This window comes from Hemiscyllium ocellatum, unplaced genomic scaffold, assembly GCF_020745735.1.
Source record: "Hemiscyllium ocellatum isolate sHemOce1 unplaced genomic scaffold, sHemOce1.pat.X.cur. scaffold_2122_pat_ctg1, whole genome shotgun sequence".
NCBI lineage: Eukaryota > Metazoa > Chordata > Chondrichthyes > Orectolobiformes > Hemiscylliidae > Hemiscyllium > Hemiscyllium ocellatum.
Window position 1 is genome coordinate 1 of NW_026867975.1, and position 20,476 is coordinate 20,476.

General features: G+C 51.3%; 11 non-coding genes across 11 annotated transcripts; all 11 read right to left on the bottom strand.

The window, feature by feature from the left end:
• Positions 1–343: 343 nt before the first annotated feature.
• On the bottom strand, positions 344–535 carry LOC132811108 (U2 spliceosomal RNA). The gene has a single exon (XR_009643181.1). It is a non-coding gene; the product is annotated as a U2 spliceosomal RNA (small nuclear RNA).
• Positions 536–2,336: 1,801 nt separating this feature from the next.
• Positions 2,337–2,528, bottom strand: LOC132811119 (U2 spliceosomal RNA). Its single transcript, XR_009643192.1, has one exon. It is a non-coding gene; the product is annotated as a U2 spliceosomal RNA (small nuclear RNA).
• Positions 2,529–4,327: 1,799 nt separating this feature from the next.
• On the bottom strand, positions 4,328–4,519 carry LOC132811130 (U2 spliceosomal RNA). The gene has a single exon (XR_009643203.1). It is a non-coding gene; the product is annotated as a U2 spliceosomal RNA (small nuclear RNA).
• A 1,798-nt stretch (positions 4,520–6,317) lies between these two features.
• Positions 6,318–6,509, bottom strand: LOC132811142 (U2 spliceosomal RNA). The gene has a single exon (XR_009643214.1). It is a non-coding gene; the product is annotated as a U2 spliceosomal RNA (small nuclear RNA).
• Positions 6,510–8,308: 1,799 nt separating this feature from the next.
• On the bottom strand, positions 8,309–8,500 carry LOC132811151 (U2 spliceosomal RNA). Its single transcript, XR_009643222.1, has one exon. It is a non-coding gene; the product is annotated as a U2 spliceosomal RNA (small nuclear RNA).
• Positions 8,501–10,298: 1,798 nt separating this feature from the next.
• Positions 10,299–10,490, bottom strand: LOC132811109 (U2 spliceosomal RNA). Its single transcript, XR_009643182.1, has one exon. It is a non-coding gene; the product is annotated as a U2 spliceosomal RNA (small nuclear RNA).
• Positions 10,491–12,288: 1,798 nt separating this feature from the next.
• On the bottom strand, positions 12,289–12,480 carry LOC132811110 (U2 spliceosomal RNA). Its single transcript, XR_009643183.1, has one exon. It is a non-coding gene; the product is annotated as a U2 spliceosomal RNA (small nuclear RNA).
• A 1,799-nt stretch (positions 12,481–14,279) lies between these two features.
• On the bottom strand, positions 14,280–14,471 carry LOC132811111 (U2 spliceosomal RNA). Its single transcript, XR_009643184.1, has one exon. It is a non-coding gene; the product is annotated as a U2 spliceosomal RNA (small nuclear RNA).
• Positions 14,472–16,270: 1,799 nt separating this feature from the next.
• On the bottom strand, positions 16,271–16,462 carry LOC132811112 (U2 spliceosomal RNA). Its single transcript, XR_009643185.1, has one exon. It is a non-coding gene; the product is annotated as a U2 spliceosomal RNA (small nuclear RNA).
• A 1,799-nt stretch (positions 16,463–18,261) lies between these two features.
• LOC132811113 (U2 spliceosomal RNA) lies at positions 18,262–18,453 on the bottom strand. The gene has a single exon (XR_009643186.1). It is a non-coding gene; the product is annotated as a U2 spliceosomal RNA (small nuclear RNA).
• A 1,798-nt stretch (positions 18,454–20,251) lies between these two features.
• LOC132811114 (U2 spliceosomal RNA) lies at positions 20,252–20,443 on the bottom strand. Its single transcript, XR_009643187.1, has one exon. It is a non-coding gene; the product is annotated as a U2 spliceosomal RNA (small nuclear RNA).
• Positions 20,444–20,476: the final 33 nt, after the last annotated feature.

Genomic DNA, 20,476 nt, shown 5'->3' on the forward strand with positions numbered 1-20,476 from the left:
ACCATCGGTGGGATACGTTCAAGAACGACCGCAGAAGCCCAAAACGGCAGACAAGGGCAAATCCATTCATTCAAATTGGCAAGTTACCTTCCTGGCAGGCCCCTGGTTCCAGAATGTTCCCTGTAGCACGTTGGGGTTACCCCTGTCCTGGCTTTCAGCGTGCTGCACCTTCATCAGGTAACTGCAGAGCAGGTTCATAAGACAGAAAACCGTAACAAAAGACGATAGTTTCCTGCAACTGAAAAGACAATAGATGCAACAATCACTGACTGCCATCAACACGGCAAACTAGCAAAGGCAAGAGATTCACATTGCATTCACCTGCTTTTGAACTTGGGTAAGCGTTGGGTGCACCATTCCTGGAAACACTGCAATACCAGGCTGATACATGGAGAGGACAGAGCAAGCCCTTAAGCCATCTCCCTGCTCCAAAAATCCATTTAATACAAACACTCCCACCTTCGGGAGATATCAGCGATTAAACTGATAAGAACAGAAACTACACATATTCCAAGCCAAAAGGCCGAGAAGCGATAGCACATTAATACTCCAACGGTGGAGGTCATATTTGCCGACTATCCTTTCCATCAGTTTGATGATATTCAAAGTTCCTTTATTCCCTTACCGTCTACCTTCCTTCCAAGATATCCAACCAGACCGGAAGATCACTCTGCAGCAGTCGCTGTGCTTTCCCCGTGCTTTTCTGTCCATCTGTTACGTAGCCGCGTAGGTCGCGCTGACGACCAATCAGATGGCACGGGCCGGAGCCACCGCACGTCAGGTCGACTGCAGAGAGGTTTCTCCCGGTGATCGGGGACAGCGCGGCGGCGGCAGGGTCATTCATTCCCCCGGCATCTACAAGATTCACCAGAATTCCTCAGGCAGCACCTTGCAAACCCATGGCCAACGCAGCCTCGAAGGATGACGGCAGCAGATCCACGGGAACACCACCATTCGCAAGTTCTCCCCCCCGCCGAGGCACTCGCTGTCCTGAATTGCAAATATGTCCTTGTTCCTCCGGTGTTACCGGGTCAAAATCGGGAATCCCCGCCCAAACAGCATCGCGGGGCTACCGACAGCACTTGGACTGCAGCGGTTCGAGAGAGCAGCTCACCACCAGGCTGATCTCGGCATGGGCGAGAAATGTTGGCCTTGACGGAAAGATCCTATTCATTGCCTCCCCTTGTGTTGGTGTAGCTTGCCCATAAATGCCAATCATCGTTTCCCTCACGTACAGGATTCGCTCCTCGGCATTCCGCATCAATCCGAAAAGTTGCGAAAAGCGAATTACGTCCGTGCACCCTTTCTTTATCGTCCACTTTCAATATCCTCTCTACTTGTATCCGACTCTCTGTGGAGAATGGGGAGGGAGCTGATCTCCCCGTGTAAACATGTCACGCTGCAAGCGCGCCTCATCACCACCAGCAGCTCGATTCGACATCTCCGTTCACATTGCTGCAGATCGCTGACAACATTATAATCCGACCCAGTTGACAAACTGACAACTGTTTCGCTACTTGCACCGCAAATGATGACAAATCGTTCCAAATCGTACGGGTGGCACAGTGGATCAGTGGTTAGTACGGCTGCCTGGTGGCACCAGGGAGCTGAAGCCAGTTCCAGCCTTGGGCGATCGTCTGCGTGAATAATCTTTACGTACAGACGTAGCTACTAAAGCAGGTCGCTTCCGTACAGTAGTTTGCGAAGAAACAAACAGAGATGGGGGTTTCACTCTATTCAGGAAACAGACTAAAGACATTTCTTCCTTGTTCAAGAAAATATTAGGATAAATTTGTTGCCTCGGGGGGGGGGGGGGAGGCGGGGGGGTTGGGAAGGGGCTGTGGGGGCTGATCTGATAGCCATTTGACATTGGCTGAGTCATGGGATCCCACAACCTGATGTGACTGTGTTAAAAATCCCACAACACCAGGTTTCAGCCCAACGGGGTTCTTTGAAATTACAGCAGTCACCCCACCCCCCGCCACCGCCGTACCATCGGTGGGATACGTTCCAAGAACGACCGCAGAAGCCCAAAACGGCAGACAAGGGCAAATCCATTCATTCAAATTGGCAAGTTACCTTCCTGGCAGGCCCCTGGTTCCAGAATGTTCCCTGTAGCACGTTGGGGTTACCCCTGTCCTGGCTTTCAGCGTGCTGCACCTTCATCAGGTAACTGCAGAGCAGGTTCATAAGACAGAAAACCCGTAACAAAAGACGATAGTTTCCTGCAACTGAAAAGACAATAGATGCAACAATCACTGACTGCCATCAACACGGCAAACTAGCAAAGGCAAGAGATTCACATTGCATTCACCTGCTTTTGAACTTGGGTAAGCGTTGGGTGCACCATTCCTGGAAACACTGCAATACCAGGCTGATACATGGAGAGGACAGAGCAAGCCCTTAAGCCATCTCCCTGCTCCAAAAATCCATTTAATACAAACACTCCCACCTTCGGGAGATATCAGCGATTAAACTGATAAGAACAGAAACTACACATATTCCAAGCCAAAAGGCCGAGAAGCGATAGCACATTAATACTCCAACGGTGGAGGTCATATTTGCCGACTATCCTTTCCATCAGTTTGATGATATTCAAAGTTCCTTTATTCCCTTACCGTCTACCTTCCTTCCAAGATATCCAACCAGACCGGAAGATCACTCTGCAGCAGTCGCTGTGCTTTCCCCGTGCTTTTCTGTCCATCTGTTACGTAGCCGCGTAGGTCGCGCTGACGACCAATCAGATGGCACGGGCCGGAGCCACCGCACGTCAGGTCGACTGCAGAGAGGTTTCTCCCGGTGATCGGGGACAGCGGCGGCGGCAGGGTCATTCATTCCCCCGGCATCTACAAGATTCACCAGAATTCCTCAGGCAGCACCTTGCAAACCCATGGCCAACGCAGCCTCGAAGGATGACGGCAGCAGATCCACGGGAACACCACCATTCGCAAGTTCTCCCCCCCGCCGAGGCACTCGCTGTCCTGAATTGCAAATATGTCCTTGTTCCTCCGGTGTTACCGGGTCAAAATCGGGAATCCCCGCCCAAACAGCATCGCGGGGCTACCGACAGCACTTGGACTGCAGCGGTTCGAGAGAGCAGCTCACCACCAGGCTGATCTCGGCATGGGCGAGAAATGTTGGCCTTGACGGAAAGATCCTATTCATTGCCTCCCCTTGTGTTGGTGTAGCTTGCCCATAAATGCCAATCATCGTTTCCCTCACGTACAGGATTCGCTCCTCGGCATTCCGCATCAATCCGAAAAGTTGCGAAAAGCGAATTACGTCCGTGCACCCTTTCTTTATCGTCCACTTTCAATATCCTCTCTACTTGTATCCGACTCTCTGTGGAGAATGGGGAGGGAGCTGATCTCCCCGTGTAAACATGTCACGCTGCAAGCGCGCCTCATCACCACCAGCAGCTCGATTCGACATCTCCGTTCACATTGCTGCAGATCGCTGACAACATTATAATCCGACCCAGTTGACAAACTGACAACTGTTTCGCTACTTGCACCGCAAATGATGACAAATCGTTCCAAATCGTACGGGTGGCACAGTGGATCAGTGGTTAGTACGGCTGCCTGGTGGCACCAGGGAGCTGAAGCCAGTTCCAGCCTTGGGCGATCGTCTGCGTGAATAATCTTTACGTACAGACGTAGCTACTAAAGCAGGTCGCTTCCGTACAGTAGTTTGCGAAGAAACAAACAGAGATGGGGGTTTCACTCTATTCAGGAAACAGACTAAAGACATTTCTTCCTTGTTCAAGAAAATATTAGGATAAATTTGTTGCCTCGGGGGTGGGGGGGGAGGCGGGGGGGTTGGGAAGGGGCTGTGGGGGCTGATCTGATAGCCATTTGACATTGGCTGAGTCATGGGATCCCACAACCTGATTTGACTGTGTTAAAAATCCCACAACACCAGGTTTCAGCCCAACGGGGTTCTTTGAAATTACAGCAGTCACCCCACCCCCCGCCACCGCCGTACCATCGGTGGGATACGTTCCAAGAACGACCGCAGAAGCCCAAAACGGCAGACAAGGGCAAATCCATTCATTCAAATTGGCAAGTTACCTTCCTGGCAGGCCCCTGGTTCCAGAATGTTCCCTGTAGCACGTTGGGGTTACCCCTGTCCTGGCTTTCAGCGTGCTGCACCTTCATCAGGTAACTGCAGAGCAGGTTCATAAGACAGAAAACCCGTAACAAAAGACGATAGTTTCCTGCAACTGAAAAGACAATAGATGCAACAATCACTGACTGCCATCAACACGGCAAACTAGCAAAGGCAAGAGATTCACATTGCATTCACCTGCTTTTGAACTTGGGTAAGCGTTGGGTGCACCATTCCTGGAAACACTGCAATACCAGGCTGATACATGGAGAGGACAGAGCAAGCCCTTAAGCCATCTCCCTGCTCCAAAAATCCATTTAATACAAACACTCCCACCTTCGGGAGATATCAGCGATTAAACTGATAAGAACAGAAACTACACATATTCCAAGCCAAAAGGCCGAGAAGCGATAGCACATTAATACTCCAACGGTGGAGGTCATATTTGCCGACTATCCTTTCCATCAGTTTGATGATATTCAAAGTTCCTTTATTCCCTTACCGTCTACCTTCCTTCCAAGATATCCAACCAGACCGGAAGATCACTCTGCAGCAGTCGCTGTGCTTTCCCCGTGCTTTTCTGTCCATCTGTTACGTAGCCGCGTAGGTCGCGCTGACGACCAATCAGATGGCACGGGCCGGAGCCACCGCACGTCAGGTCGACTGCAGAGAGGTTTCTCCCGGTGATCGGGGACAGCGGCGGCGGCAGGGTCATTCATTCCCCCGGCATCTACAAGATTCACCAGAATTCCTCAGGCAGCACCTTGCAAACCCATGGCCAACGCAGCCTCGAAGGATGACGGCAGCAGATCCACGGGAACACCACCATTCGCAAGTTCTCCCCCCGCCGAGGCACTCGCTGTCCTGAATTGCAAATATGTCCTTGTTCCTCCGGTGTTACCGGGTCAAAATCGGGAATCCCCGCCCAAACAGCATCGCGGGGCTACCGACAGCACTTGGACTGCAGCGGTTCGAGAGAGCAGCTCACCACCAGGCTGATCTCGGCATGGGCGAGAAATGTTGGCCTTGACGGAAAGATCCTATTCATTGCCTCCCCTTGTGTTGGTGTAGCTTGCCCATAAATGCCAATCATCGTTTCCCTCACGTACAGGATTCGCTCCTCGGCATTCCGCATCAATCCGAAAAGTTGCGAAAAGCGAATTACGTCCGTGCACCCTTTCTTTATCGTCCACTTTCAATATCCTCTCTACTTGTATCCGACTCTCTGTGGAGAATGGGGAGGGAGCTGATCTCCCCGTGTAAACATGTCACGCTGCAAGCGCGCCTCATCACCACCAGCAGCTCGATTCGACATCTCCGTTCACATTGCTGCAGATCGCTGACAACATTATAATCCGACCCAGTTGACAAACTGACAACTGTTTCGCTACTTGCACCGCAAATGATGACAAATCGTTCCAAATCGTACGGGTGGCACAGTGGATCAGTGGTTAGTACGGCTGCCTGGTGGCACCAGGGAGCTGAAGCCAGTTCCAGCCTTGGGCGATCGTCTGCGTGAATAATCTTTACGTACAGACGTAGCTACTAAAGCAGGTCGCTTCCGTACAGTAGTTTGCGAAGAAACAAACAGAGATGGGGGTTTCACTCTATTCAGGAAACAGACTAAAGACATTTCTTCCTTGTTCAAGAAAATATTAGGATAAATTTGTTGCCTCGGGGGTGGGGGGGGAGGCGGGGGGGTTGGGAAGGGGCTGTGGGGGCTGATCTGATAGCCATTTGACATTGGCTGAGTCATGGGATCCCACAACCTGATTTGACTGTGTTAAAAATCCCACAACACCAGGTTTCAGCCCAACGGGGTTCTTTGAAATTACAGCAGTCACCCCACCCCCCGCCACCGCCGTACCATCGGTGGGATACGTTCCAAGAACGACCGCAGAAGCCCAAAACGGCAGACAAGGGCAAATCCATTCATTCAAATTGGCAAGTTACCTTCCTGGCAGGCCCCTGGTTCCAGAATGTTCCCTGTAGCACGTTGGGGTTACCCCTGTCCTGGCTTTCAGCGTGCTGCACCTTCATCAGGTAACTGCAGAGCAGGTTCATAAGACAGAAAACCCGTAACAAAAGACGATAGTTTCCTGCAACTGAAAAGACAATAGATGCAACAATCACTGACTGCCATCAACACGGCAAACTAGCAAAGGCAAGAGATTCACATTGCATTCACCTGCTTTTGAACTTGGGTAAGCGTTGGGTGCACCATTCCTGGAAACACTGCAATACCAGGCTGATACATGGAGAGGACAGAGCAAGCCCTTAAGCCATCTCCCTGCTCCAAAAATCCATTTAATACAAACACTCCCACCTTCGGGAGATATCAGCGATTAAACTGATAAGAACAGAAACTACACATATTCCAAGCCAAAAGGCCGAGAAGCGATAGCACATTAATACTCCAACGGTGGAGGTCATATTTGCCGACTATCCTTTCCATCAGTTTGATGATATTCAAAGTTCCTTTATTCCCTTACCGTCTACCTTCCTTCCAAGATATCCAACCAGACCGGAAGATCACTCTGCAGCAGTCGCTGTGCTTTCCCCGTGCTTTTCTGTCCATCTGTTACGTAGCCGCGTAGGTCGCGCTGACGACCAATCAGATGGCACGGGCCGGAGCCACCGCACGTCAGGTCGACTGCAGAGAGGTTTCTCCCGGTGATCGGGGACAGCGGCGGCGGCAGGGTCATTCATTCCCCCGGCATCTACAAGATTCACCAGAATTCCTCAGGCAGCACCTTGCAAACCCATGGCCAACGCAGCCTCGAAGGATGACGGCAGCAGATCCACGGGAACACCACCATTCGCAAGTTCTCCCCCCCGCCGAGGCACTCGCTGTCCTGAATTGCAAATATGTCCTTGTTCCTCCGGTGTTACCGGGTCAAAATCGGGAATCCCCGCCCAAACAGCATCGCGGGGCTACCGACAGCACTTGGACTGCAGCGGTTCGAGAGAGCAGCTCACCACCAGGCTGATCTCGGCATGGGCGAGAAATGTTGGCCTTGACGGAAAGATCCTATTCATTGCCTCCCCTTGTGTTGGTGTAGCTTGCCCATAAATGCCAATCATCGTTTCCCTCACGTACAGGATTCGCTCCTCGGCATTCCGCATCAATCCGAAAAGTTGCGAAAAGCGAATTACGTCCGTGCACCCTTTCTTTATCGTCCACTTTCAATATCCTCTCTACTTGTATCCGACTCTCTGTGGAGAATGGGGAGGGAGCTGATCTCCCCGTGTAAACATGTCACGCTGCAAGCGCGCCTCATCACCACCAGCAGCTCGATTCGACATCTCCGTTCACATTGCTGCAGATCGCTGACAACATTATAATCCGACCCAGTTGACAAACTGACAACTGTTTCGCTACTTGCACCGCAAATGATGACAAATCGTTCCAAATCGTACGGGTGGCACAGTGGATCAGTGGTTAGTACGGCTGCCTGGTGGCACCAGGGAGCTGAAGCCAGTTCCAGCCTTGGGCGATCGTCTGCGTGAATAATCTTTACGTACAGACGTAGCTACTAAAGCAGGTCGCTTCCGTACAGTAGTTTGCGAAGAAACAAACAGAGATGGGGGTTTCACTCTATTCAGGAAACAGACTAAAGACATTTCTTCCTTGTTCAAGAAAATATTAGGATAAATTTGTTGCCTCGGGGGTGGGGGGGGAGGCGGGGGGGTTGGGAAGGGGCTGTGGGGGCTGATCTGATAGCCATTTGACATTGGCTGAGTCATGGGATCCCACAACCTGATTTGACTGTGTTAAAAATCCCACAACACCAGGTTTCAGCCCAACGGGGTTCTTTGAAATTACAGCAGTCACCCCACCCCCCGCCACCGCCGTACCATCGGTGGGATACGTTCCAAGAACGACCGCAGAAGCCCAAAACGGCAGACAAGGGCAAATCCATTCATTCAAATTGGCAAGTTACCTTCCTGGCAGGCCCCTGGTTCCAGAATGTTCCCTGTAGCACGTTGGGGTTACCCCTGTCCTGGCTTTCAGCGTGCTGCACCTTCATCAGGTAACTGCAGAGCAGGTTCATAAGACAGAAAACCCGTAACAAAAGACGATAGTTTCCTGCAACTGAAAAGACAATAGATGCAACAATCACTGACTGCCATCAACACGGCAAACTAGCAAAGGCAAGAGATTCACATTGCATTCACCTGCTTTTGAACTTGGGTAAGCGTTGGGTGCACCATTCCTGGAAACACTGCAATACCAGGCTGATACATGGAGAGGACAGAGCAAGCCCTTAAGCCATCTCCCTGCTCCAAAAATCCATTTAATACAAACACTCCCACCTTCGGGAGATATCAGCGATTAAACTGATAAGAACAGAAACTACACATATTCCAAGCCAAAAGGCCGAGAAGCGATAGCACATTAATACTCCAACGGTGGAGGTCATATTTGCCGACTATCCTTTCCATCAGTTTGATGATATTCAAAGTTCCTTTATTCCCTTACCGTCTACCTTCCTTCCAAGATATCCAACCAGACCGGAAGATCACTCTGCAGCAGTCGCTGTGCTTTCCCCGTGCTTTTCTGTCCATCTGTTACGTAGCCGCGTAGGTCGCGCTGACGACCAATCAGATGGCACGGGCCGGAGCCACCGCACGTCAGGTCGACTGCAGAGAGGTTTCTCCCGGTGATCGGGGACAGCGGCGGCGGCAGGGTCATTCATTCCCCCGGCATCTACAAGATTCACCAGAATTCCTCAGGCAGCACCTTGCAAACCCATGGCCAACGCAGCCTCGAAGGATGACGGCAGCAGATCCACGGGAACACCACCATTCGCAAGTTCTCCCCCCGCCGAGGCACTCGCTGTCCTGAATTGCAAATATGTCCTTGTTCCTCCGGTGTTACCGGGTCAAAATCGGGAATCCCCGCCCAAACAGCATCGCGGGGCTACCGACAGCACTTGGACTGCAGCGGTTCGAGAGAGCAGCTCACCACCAGGCTGATCTCGGCATGGGCGAGAAATGTTGGCCTTGACGGAAAGATCCTATTCATTGCCTCCCCTTGTGTTGGTGTAGCTTGCCCATAAATGCCAATCATCGTTTCCCTCACGTACAGGATTCGCTCCTCGGCATTCCGCATCAATCCGAAAAGTTGCGAAAAGCGAATTACGTCCGTGCACCCTTTCTTTATCGTCCACTTTCAATATCCTCTCTACTTGTATCCGACTCTCTGTGGAGAATGGGGAGGGAGCTGATCTCCCCGTGTAAACATGTCACGCTGCAAGCGCGCCTCATCACCACCAGCAGCTCGATTCGACATCTCCGTTCACATTGCTGCAGATCGCTGACAACATTATAATCCGACCCAGTTGACAAACTGACAACTGTTTCGCTACTTGCACCGCAAATGATGACAAATCGTTCCAAATCGTACGGGTGGCACAGTGGATCAGTGGTTAGTACGGCTGCCTGGTGGCACCAGGGAGCTGAAGCCAGTTCCAGCCTTGGGCGATCGTCTGCGTGAATAATCTTTACGTACAGACGTAGCTACTAAAGCAGGTCGCTTCCGTACAGTAGTTTGCGAAGAAACAAACAGAGATGGGGGTTTCACTCTATTCAGGAAACAGACTAAAGACATTTCTTCCTTGTTCAAGAAAATATTAGGATAAATTTGTTGCCTCGGGGGTGGGGGGGGAGGCGGGGGGGTTGGGAAGGGGCTGTGGGGGCTGATCTGATAGCCATTTGACATTGGCTGAGTCATGGGATCCCACAACCTGATTTGACTGTGTTAAAAATCCCACAACACCAGGTTTCAGCCCAACGGGGTTCTTTGAAATTACAGCAGTCACCCCACCCCCCGCCACCGCCGTACCATCGGTGGGATACGTTCCAAGAACGACCGCAGAAGCCCAAAACGGCAGACAAGGGCAAATCCATTCATTCAAATTGGCAAGTTACCTTCCTGGCAGGCCCCTGGTTCCAGAATGTTCCCTGTAGCACGTTGGGGTTACCCCTGTCCTGGCTTTCAGCGTGCTGCACCTTCATCAGGTAACTGCAGAGCAGGTTCATAAGACAGAAAACCCGTAACAAAAGACGATAGTTTCCTGCAACTGAAAAGACAATAGATGCAACAATCACTGACTGCCATCAACACGGCAAACTAGCAAAGGCAAGAGATTCACATTGCATTCACCTGCTTTTGAACTTGGGTAAGCGTTGGGTGCACCATTCCTGGAAACACTGCAATACCAGGCTGATACATGGAGAGGACAGAGCAAGCCCTTAAGCCATCTCCCTGCTCCAAAAATCCATTTAATACAAACACTCCCACCTTCGGGAGATATCAGCGATTAAACTGATAAGAACAGAAACTACACATATTCCAAGCCAAAAGGCCGAGAAGCGATAGCACATTAATACTCCAACGGTGGAGGTCATATTTGCCGACTATCCTTTCCATCAGTTTGATGATATTCAAAGTTCCTTTATTCCCTTACCGTCTACCTTCCTTCCAAGATATCCAACCAGACCGGAAGATCACTCTGCAGCAGTCGCTGTGCTTTCCCCGTGCTTTTCTGTCCATCTGTTACGTAGCCGCGTAGGTCGCGCTGACGACCAATCAGATGGCACGGGCCGGAGCCACCGCACGTCAGGTCGACTGCAGAGAGGTTTCTCCCGGTGATCGGGGACAGCGGCGGCGGCAGGGTCATTCATTCCCCCGGCATCTACAAGATTCACCAGAATTCCTCAGGCAGCACCTTGCAAACCCATGGCCAACGCAGCCTCGAAGGATGACGGCAGCAGATCCACGGGAACACCACCATTCGCAAGTTCTCCCCCCCGCCGAGGCACTCGCTGTCCTGAATTGCAAATATGTCCTTGTTCCTCCGGTGTTACCGGGTCAAAATCGGGAATCCCCGCCCAAACAGCATCGCGGGGCTACCGACAGCACTTGGACTGCAGCGGTTCGAGAGAGCAGCTCACCACCAGGCTGATCTCGGCATGGGCGAGAAATGTTGGCCTTGACGGAAAGATCCTATTCATTGCCTCCCCTTGTGTTGGTGTAGCTTGCCCATAAATGCCAATCATCGTTTCCCTCACGTACAGGATTCGCTCCTCGGCATTCCGCATCAATCCGAAAAGTTGCGAAAAGCGAATTACGTCCGTGCACCCTTTCTTTATCGTCCACTTTCAATATCCTCTCTACTTGTATCCGACTCTCTGTGGAGAATGGGGAGGGAGCTGATCTCCCCGTGTAAACATGTCACGCTGCAAGCGCGCCTCATCACCACCAGCAGCTCGATTCGACATCTCCGTTCACATTGCTGCAGATCGCTGACAACATTATAATCCGACCCAGTTGACAAACTGACAACTGTTTCGCTACTTGCACCGCAAATGATGACAAATCGTTCCAAATCGTACGGGTGGCACAGTGGATCAGTGGTTAGTACGGCTGCCTGGTGGCACCAGGGAGCTGAAGCCAGTTCCAGCCTTGGGCGATCGTCTGCGTGAATAATCTTTACGTACAGACGTAGCTACTAAAGCAGGTCGCTTCCGTACAGTAGTTTGCGAAGAAACAAACAGAGATGGGGGTTTCACTCTATTCAGGAAACAGACTAAAGACATTTCTTCCTTGTTCAAGAAAATATTAGGATAAATTTGTTGCCTCGGGGGTGGGGGGGAGGCGGGGGGGTTGGGAAGGGGCTGTGGGGGCTGATCTGATAGCCATTTGACATTGGCTGAGTCATGGGATCCCACAACCTGATTTGACTGTGTTAAAAATCCCACAACACCAGGTTTCAGCCCAACGGGGTTCTTTGAAATTACAGCAGTCACCCCACCCCCCGCCACCGCCGTACCATCGGTGGGATACGTTCCAAGAACGACCGCAGAAGCCCAAAACGGCAGACAAGGGCAAATCCATTCATTCAAATTGGCAAGTTACCTTCCTGGCAGGCCCCTGGTTCCAGAATGTTCCCTGTAGCACGTTGGGGTTACCCCTGTCCTGGCTTTCAGCGTGCTGCACCTTCATCAGGTAACTGCAGAGCAGGTTCATAAGACAGAAAACCCGTAACAAAAGACGATAGTTTCCTGCAACTGAAAAGACAATAGATGCAACAATCACTGACTGCCATCAACACGGCAAACTAGCAAAGGCAAGAGATTCACATTGCATTCACCTGCTTTTGAACTTGGGTAAGCGTTGGGTGCACCATTCCTGGAAACACTGCAATACCAGGCTGATACATGGAGAGGACAGAGCAAGCCCTTAAGCCATCTCCCTGCTCCAAAAATCCATTTAATACAAACACTCCCACCTTCGGGAGATATCAGCGATTAAACTGATAAGAACAGAAACTACACATATTCCAAGCCAAAAGGCCGAGAAGCGATAGCACATTAATACTCCAACGGTGGAGGTCATATTTGCCGACTATCCTTTCCATCAGTTTGATGATATTCAAAGTTCCTTTATTCCCTTACCGTCTACCTTCCTTCCAAGATATCCAACCAGACCGGAAGATCACTCTGCAGCAGTCGCTGTGCTTTCCCCGTGCTTTTCTGTCCATCTGTTACGTAGCCGCGTAGGTCGCGCTGACGACCAATCAGATGGCACGGGCCGGAGCCACCGCACGTCAGGTCGACTGCAGAGAGGTTTCTCCCGGTGATCGGGGACAGCGGCGGCGGCAGGGTCATTCATTCCCCCGGCATCTACAAGATTCACCAGAATTCCTCAGGCAGCACCTTGCAAACCCATGGCCAACGCAGCCTCGAAGGATGACGGCAGCAGATCCACGGGAACACCACCATTCGCAAGTTCTCCCCCCCGCCGAGGCACTCGCTGTCCTGAATTGCAAATATGTCCTTGTTCCTCCGGTGTTACCGGGTCAAAATCGGGAATCCCCGCCCAAACAGCATCGCGGGGCTACCGACAGCACTTGGACTGCAGCGGTTCGAGAGAGCAGCTCACCACCAGGCTGATCTCGGCATGGGCGAGAAATGTTGGCCTTGACGGAAAGATCCTATTCATTGCCTCCCCTTGTGTTGGTGTAGCTTGCCCATAAATGCCAATCATCGTTTCCCTCACGTACAGGATTCGCTCCTCGGCATTCCGCATCAATCCGAAAAGTTGCGAAAAGCGAATTACGTCCGTGCACCCTTTCTTTATCGTCCACTTTCAATATCCTCTCTACTTGTATCCGACTCTCTGTGGAGAATGGGGAGGGAGCTGATCTCCCCGTGTAAACATGTCACGCTGCAAGCGCGCCTCATCACCACCAGCAGCTCGATTCGACATCTCCGTTCACATTGCTGCAGATCGCTGACAACATTATAATCCGACCCAGTTGACAAACTGACAACTGTTTCGCTACTTGCACCGCAAATGATGACAAATCGTTCCAAATCGTACGGGTGGCACAGTGGATCAGTGGTTAGTACGGCTGCCTGGTGGCACCAGGGAGCTGAAGCCAGTTCCAGCCTTGGGCGATCGTCTGCGTGAATAATCTTTACGTACAGACGTAGCTACTAAAGCAGGTCGCTTCCGTACAGTAGTTTGCGAAGAAACAAACAGAGATGGGGGTTTCACTCTATTCAGGAAACAGACTAAAGACATTTCTTCCTTGTTCAAGAAAATATTAGGATAAATTTGTTGCCTCGGGGGTGGGGGGGGAGGCGGGGGGGTTGGGAAGGGGCTGTGGGGGCTGATCTGATAGCCATTTGACATTGGCTGAGTCATGGGATCCCACAACCTGATTTGACTGTGTTAAAAATCCCACAACACCAGGTTTCAGCCCAACGGGGTTCTTTGAAATTACAGCAGTCACCCCACCCCCCGCCACCGCCGTACCATCGGTGGGATACGTTCCAAGAACGACCGCAGAAGCCCAAAACGGCAGACAAGGGCAAATCCATTCATTCAAATTGGCAAGTTACCTTCCTGGCAGGCCCCTGGTTCCAGAATGTTCCCTGTAGCACGTTGGGGTTACCCCTGTCCTGGCTTTCAGCGTGCTGCACCTTCATCAGGTAACTGCAGAGCAGGTTCATAAGACAGAAAACCCGTAACAAAAGACGATAGTTTCCTGCAACTGAAAAGACAATAGATGCAACAATCACTGACTGCCATCAACACGGCAAACTAGCAAAGGCAAGAGATTCACATTGCATTCACCTGCTTTTGAACTTGGGTAAGCGTTGGGTGCACCATTCCTGGAAACACTGCAATACCAGGCTGATACATGGAGAGGACAGAGCAAGCCCTTAAGCCATCTCCCTGCTCCAAAAATCCATTTAATACAAACACTCCCACCTTCGGGAGATATCAGCGATTAAACTGATAAGAACAGAAACTACACATATTCCAAGCCAAAAGGCCGAGAAGCGATAGCACATTAATACTCCAACGGTGGAGGTCATATTTGCCGACTATCCTTTCCATCAGTTTGATGATATTCAAAGTTCCTTTATTCCCTTACCGTCTACCTTCCTTCCAAGATATCCAACCAGACCGGAAGATCACTCTGCAGCAGTCGCTGTGCTTTCCCCGTGCTTTTCTGTCCATCTGTTACGTAGCCGCGTAGGTCGCGCTGACGACCAATCAGATGGCACGGGCCGGAGCCACCGCACGTCAGGTCGACTGCAGAGAGGTTTCTCCCGGTGATCGGGGACAGCGGCGGCGGCAGGGTCATTCATTCCCCCGGCATCTACAAGATTCACCAGAATTCCTCAGGCAGCACCTTGCAAACCCATGGCCAACGCAGCCTCGAAGGATGACGGCAGCAGATCCACGGGAACACCACCATTCGCAAGTTCTCCCCCCCGCCGAGGCACTCGCTGTCCTGAATTGCAAATATGTCCTTGTTCCTCCGGTGTTACCGGGTCAAAATCGGGAATCCCCGCCCAAACAGCATCGCGGGGCTACCGACAGCACTTGGACTGCAGCGGTTCGAGAGAGCAGCTCACCACCAGGCTGATCTCGGCATGGGCGAGAAATGTTGGCCTTGACGGAAAGATCCTATTCATTGCCTCCCCTTGTGTTGGTGTAGCTTGCCCATAAATGCCAATCATCGTTTCCCTCACGTACAGGATTCGCTCCTCGGCATTCCGCATCAATCCGAAAAGTTGCGAAAAGCGAATTACGTCCGTGCACCCTTTCTTTATCGTCCACTTTCAATATCCTCTCTACTTGTATCCGACTCTCTGTGGAGAATGGGGAGGGAGCTGATCTCCCCGTGTAAACATGTCACGCTGCAAGCGCGCCTCATCACCACCAGCAGCTCGATTCGACATCTCCGTTCACATTGCTGCAGATCGCTGACAACATTATAATCCGACCCAGTTGACAAACTGACAACTGTTTCGCTACTTGCACCGCAAATGATGACAAATCGTTCCAAATCGTACGGGTGGCACAGTGGATCAGTGGTTAGTACGGCTGCCTGGTGGCACCAGGGAGCTGAAGCCAGTTCCAGCCTTGGGCGATCGTCTGCGTGAATAATCTTTACGTACAGACGTAGCTACTAAAGCAGGTCGCTTCCGTACAGTAGTTTGCGAAGAAACAAACAGAGATGGGGGTTTCACTCTATTCAGGAAACAGACTAAAGACATTTCTTCCTTGTTCAAGAAAATATTAGGATAAATTTGTTGCCTCGGGGGTGGGGGGGGAGGCGGGGGGGTTGGGAAGGGGCTGTGGGGGCTGATCTGATAGCCATTTGACATTGGCTGAGTCATGGGATCCCACAACCTGATTTGACTGTGTTAAAAATCCCACAACACCAGGTTTCAGCCCAACGGGGTTCTTTGAAATTACAGCAGTCACCCCACCCCCCGCCACCGCCGTACCATCGGTGGGATACGTTCCAAGAACGACCGCAGAAGCCCAAAACGGCAGACAAGGGCAAATCCATTCATTCAAATTGGCAAGTTACCTTCCTGGCAGGCCCCTGGTTCCAGAATGTTCCCTGTAGCACGTTGGGGTTACCCCTGTCCTGGCTTTCAGCGTGCTGCACCTTCATCAGGTAACTGCAGAGCAGGTTCATAAGACAGAAAACCCGTAACAAAAGACGATAGTTTCCTGCAACTGAAAAGACAATAGATGCAACAATCACTGACTGCCATCAACACGGCAAACTAGCAAAGGCAAGAGATTCACATTGCATTCACCTGCTTTTGAACTTGGGTAAGCGTTGGGTGCACCATTCCTGGAAACACTGCAATACCAGGCTGATACATGGAGAGGACAGAGCAAGCCCTTAAGCCATCTCCCTGCTCCAAAAATCCATTTAATACAAACACTCCCACCTTCGGGAGATATCAGCGATTAAACTGATAAGAACAGAAACTACACATATTCCAAGCCAAAAGGCCGAGAAGCGATAGCACATTAATACTCCAACGGTGGAGGTCATATTTGCCGACTATCCTTTCCATCAGTTTGATGATATTCAAAGTTCCTTTATTCCCTTACCGTCTACCTTCCTTCCAAGATATCCAACCAGACCGGAAGATCACTCTGCAGCAGTCGCTGTGCTTTCCCCGTGCTTTTCTGTCCATCTGTTACGTAGCCGCGTAGGTCGCGCTGACGACCAATCAGATGGCACGGGCCGGAGCCACCGCACGTCAGGTCGACTGCAGAGAGGTTTCTCCCGGTGATCGGGGACAGCGGCGGCGGCAGGGTCATTCATTCCCCCGGCATCTACAAGATTCACCAGAATTCCTCAGGCAGCACCTTGCAAACCCATGGCCAACGCAGCCTCGAAGGATGACGGCAGCAGATCCACGGGAACACCACCATTCGCAAGTTCTCCCCCCCGCCGAGGCACTCGCTGTCCTGAATTGCAAATATGTCCTTGTTCCTCCGGTGTTACCGGGTCAAAATCGGGAATCCCCGCCCAAACAGCATCGCGGGGCTACCGACAGCACTTGGACTGCAGCGGTTCGAGAGAGCAGCTCACCACCAGGCTGATCTCGGCATGGGCGAGAAATGTTGGCCTTGACGGAAAGATCCTATTCATTGCCTCCCCTTGTGTTGGTGTAGCTTGCCCATAAATGCCAATCATCGTTTCCCTCACGTACAGGATTCGCTCCTCGGCATTCCGCATCAATCCGAAAAGTTGCGAAAAGCGAATTACGTCCGTGCACCCTTTCTTTATCGTCCACTTTCAATATCCTCTCTACTTGTATCCGACTCTCTGTGGAGAATGGGGAGGGAGCTGATCTCCCCGTGTAAACATGTCACGCTGCAAGCGCGCCTCATCACCACCAGCAGCTCGATTCGACATCTCCGTTCACATTGCTGCAGATCGCTGACAACATTATAATCCGACCCAGTTGACAAACTGACAACTGTTTCGCTACTTGCACCGCAAATGATGACAAATCGTTCCAAATCGTACGGGTGGCACAGTGGATCAGTGGTTAGTACGGCTGCCTGGTGGCACCAGGGAGCTGAAGCCAGTTCCAGCCTTGGGCGATCGTCTGCGTGAATAATCTTTACGTACAGACGTAGCTACTAAAGCAGGTCGCTTCCGTACAGTAGTTTGCGAAGAAACAAACAGAGATGGGGGTTTCACTCTATTCAGGAAACAGACTAAAGACATTTCTTCCTTGTTCAAGAAAATATTAGGATAAATTTGTTGCCTCGGGGGTGGGGGGGGAGGCGGGGGGGTTGGGAAGGGGCTGTGGGGGCTGATCTGATAGCCATTTGACATTGGCTGAGTCATGGGATCCCACAACCTGATTTGACTGTGTTAAAAATCCCACAACACCAGGTTTCAGCCCAACGGGGTTCTTTGAAATTACAGCAGTCACCCCACCCCCCGCCACCGCCGTACCATCGGTGGGATACGTTCCAAGAACGACCGCAGAAGCCCAAAACGGCAGACAAGGGCAAATCCATTCATTCAAATTGGCAAGTTACCTTCCTGGCAGGCCCCTGGTTCCAGAATGTTCCCTGTAGCACGTTGGGGTTACCCCTGTCCTGGCTTTCAGCGTGCTGCACCTTCATCAGGTAACTGCAGAGCAGGTTCATAAGACAGAAAACCCGTAACAAAAGACGATAGTTTCCTGCAACTGAAAAGACAATAGATGCAACAATCACTGACTGCCATCAACACGGCAAACTAGCAAAGGCAAGAGATTCACATTGCATTCACCTGCTTTTGAACTTGGGTAAGCGTTGGGTGCACCATTCCTGGAAACACTGCAATACCAGGCTGATACATGGAGAGGACAGAGCAAGCCCTTAAGCCATCTCCCTGCTCCAAAAATCCATTTAATACAAACACTCCCACCTTCGGGAGATATCAGCGATTAAACTGATAAGAACAGAAACTACACATATTCCAAGCCAAAAGGCCGAGAAGCGATAGCACATTAATACTCCAACGGTGGAGGTCATATTTGCCGACTATCCTTTCCATCAGTTTGATGATATTCAAAGTTCCTTTATTCCCTTACCGTCTACCTTCCTTCCAAGATATCCAACCAGACCGGAAGATCACTCTGCAGCAGTCGCTGTGCTTTCCCCGTGCTTTTCTGTCCATCTGTTACGTAGCCGCGTAGGTCGCGCTGACGACCAATCAGATGGCACGGGCCGGAGCCACCGCACGTCAGGTCGACTGCAGAGAGGTTTCTCCCGGTGATCGGGGACAGCGGCGGCGGCAGGGTCATTCATTCCCCCGGCATCTACAAGATTCACCAGAATTCCTCAGGCAGCACCTTGCAAACCCATGGCCAACGCAGCCTCGAAGGATGACGGCAGCAGATCCACGGGAACACCACCATTCGCAAGTTCTCCCCCCCGCCGAGGCACTCGCTGTCCTGAATTGCAAATATGTCCTTGTTCCTCCGGTGTTACCGGGTCAAAATCGGGAATCCCCGCCCAAACAGCATCGCGGGGCTACCGACAGCACTTGGACTGCAGCGGTTCGAGAGAGCAGCTCACCACCAGGCTGATCTCGGCATGGGCGAGAAATGTTGGCCTTGACGGAAAGATCCTATTCATTGCCTCCCCTTGTGTTGGTGTAGCTTGCCCATAAATGCCAATCATCGTTTCCCTCACGTACAGGATTCGCTCCTCGGCATTCCGCATCAATCCGAAAAGTTGCGAAAAGCGAATTACGTCCGTGCACCCTTTCTTTATCGTCCACTTTCAATATCCTCTCTACTTGTATCCGACTCTCTGTGGAGAATGGGGAGGGAGCTGATCTCCCCGTGTAAACATGTCACGCTGCAAGCGCGCCTCATCACCACCAGCAGCTCGATTCGACATCTCCGTTCACATTGCTGCAGATCGCTGACAACATTATAATCCGACCCAGTTGACAAACTGACAACTGTTTCGCTACTTGCACCGCAAATGATGACAAATCGTTCCAAATCGTACGGGTGGCACAGTGGATCAGTGGTTAGTACGGCTGCCTGGTGGCACCAGGGAGCTGAAGCCAGTTCCAGCCTTGGGCGATCGTCTGCGTGAATAATCTTTACGTACAGACGTAGCTACTAAAGCAGGTCGCTTCCGTACAGTAGTTTGCGAAGAAACAAACAGAGATGGGGGTTTCACTCTATTCAGGAAACAGACTAAAGACATTTCTTCCTTGTTCAAGAAAATATTAGGATAAATTTGTTGCCTCGGGGTGGGGGGGGAGGCGGGGGGGTTGGGAAGGGGCTGTGGGGGCTGATCTGATAGCCATTTGACATTGGCTGAGTCATGGGATCCCACAACCTGATTTGACTGTGTTAAAAATCCCACAACACCAGGTTTCAGCCCAACGGGGTTCTTTGAAATTACAGCAGTCACCCCACCCCCCGCCACCGCCGTACCATCGGTGGGATACGTTCCAAGAACGACCGCAGAAGCCCAAAACGGCAGACAAGGGCAAATCCATTCATTCAAATTGGCAAGTTACCTTCCTGGCAGGCCCCTGGTTCCAGAATGTTCCCTGTAGCACGTTGGGGTTACCCCTGTCCTGGCTTTCAGCGTGCTGCACCTTCATCAGGTAACTGCAGAGCAGGTTCATAAGACAGAAAACCCGTAACAAAAGACGATAGTTTCCTGCAACTGAAAAGACAATAGATGCAACAATCACTGACTGCCATCAACACGGCAAACTAGCAAAGGCAAGAGATTCACATTGCATTCACCTGCTTTTGAACTTGGGTAAGCGTTGGGTGCACCATTCCTGGAAACACTGCAATACCAGGCTGATACATGGAGAGGACAGAGCAAGCCCTTAAGCCATCTCCCTGCTCCAAAAATCCATTTAATACAAACACTCCCACCTTCGGGAGATATCAGCGATTAAACTGATAAGAACAGAAACTACACATATTCCAAGCCAAAAGGCCGAGAAGCGATAGCACATTAATACTCCAACGGTGGAGGTCATAT